Source organism: Dermacentor variabilis, chromosome 10 (genome assembly GCF_050947875.1).
Source record: "Dermacentor variabilis isolate Ectoservices chromosome 10, ASM5094787v1, whole genome shotgun sequence".
Lineage (NCBI taxonomy): Eukaryota > Metazoa > Arthropoda > Arachnida > Ixodida > Ixodidae > Dermacentor > Dermacentor variabilis.
This window is the reverse complement of record NC_134577.1, coordinates 121,630,635-121,632,427: the sequence shown is the minus strand read 5'-3', so window position 1 is coordinate 121,632,427 and position 1,793 is coordinate 121,630,635.

Genomic DNA, 1,793 nt, shown 5'->3' with positions numbered 1-1,793 from the left:
GTAAAAGTATTTATTTTAACAACTTGGGCTTTGTTGGAAAGGTAGGATTTTATAAGAGATAGTGACTGTCCTCTTATCCCATAATAGTGTAATTTCTCCAGCAAAATATTATGGTCAACTAAATCAAATGCTTTAGAAAAGTCTACGAAAATACCAACAACTATTGCTTTGTTTACAAACTCTGTTAGTATATATTCTTTCTGTTCTAGTAATGCTAACTCGACTGATTTGTTCTTACAAAAACTGTATTGATGTGGTGTTAACAAGTTATGTTTTTCAGTAAAGTTTGTCATCCTTCAACACAAAATTTTTTTCAAACACTTTTGAAAACACGGGTAGAATGGATACCGGCCTGTAATTTCCCAGATCATTGCGATCTCCTTTTTTATAAATAACAGTAACATTTGCACACTGCATTTTCACCGGAAAAATTGCTGATTGCAAGCACGTGTTAAAAATATGAGGGAGTACTGGGGCAATAATGTCAACCGCATGTTTAATAGGGCCAACTTGAAGACCGTCAATGTCACAACTGGTGGTGCTGTTCAATGCTTTTATAATGGACACAGCTTCATTCTGTGTTACAGGATGAAGGTACATTGTGTTGTCATTATGTGCGCATACATAGTTACTAGCCTGAGAGGATGGAGACCGAGTCTTACCAATACCTGTGAGAAAATCATTGAATGCATCAGCGAGTTTAACACTGGATAAATCTTTGCCATTATTGTGTAATTTCGTTAAAGGCCTGTGTGAGTGATTTCAATTTAGGAGAGTGTTCAACCTCGACCATAGCAAACTATGTTGACGACATCAATGTCCAGAAAAGATGAATAGTATACTGTGCGTGCGTGTCGCAATTTCTTTGTTAGCTTATTGTGATACATTTTGAATGTGACAGGGTCATCGGTTGATTGTGTCTGAAGGAAATGTTGGTATAACTTGTCCCTGATTTCCATTTCATTGAGTAATTCAGGAGTAATCCATGGTTTCCGCGTTTTCTTACTTTTTCTTCGTGTTCTGAAAGGGAAGCTCTTGTGGTATAATTGGGTCAGTATATCCAAGAACTTGTCGTAAGCCTCATTGGCATCTGTAAGGTTAGTGATCATGTCCCATTTTGTTGACATCAGGGCGTCGCAAAAGAACTTTAGTGTTTTATCTGTAAATAGTTGGTACAACACTGGTGGCAACTTTTTCCTTTTGACTCGCTTAATTCTGCACACAGAAACACCGGCATGTGATCACTGGTTGAACATGATAAAGCTCCAAATTTAACTTTTGACTGCATGGAATTAGTGATAAATAAATCAAGAGTTGACTAGCCTTACGGTGTAACCCTAGTTGGCACATTAATTAAGTTGACAAAACCATTTGATAATATAACCATGTTGAAAGCATTTGATGAATAACGGTTCGTACTCATGTTAATGTTTAAATCTCCACTGGCTATTATTGTCTTAGAATTATGATTTTGAGCCAAAAATGCTAGAAATTGGTCACAAAACTCTAGAAACGCTGATATATCACCGGACGGTGGCCGATAACACATTGAAAATACATGCTTATCTGTGCACAATGACACCAGTTCATAGTCTGGAGACATTACGGTATAAGACTCAATGATTTCACATTCATCATCACCCATGATGAGCAGTGCTACTCCACCCCCTCTCGAGTGTGACCTGTTTAATAGGTAATATGATTAAGCAACTTAAAAACATCACAATCATTAGTACTCTATGTATCGGTTATCATGATAACTGAAAATTCAAAAGAAAATCTGGTAAACAGCT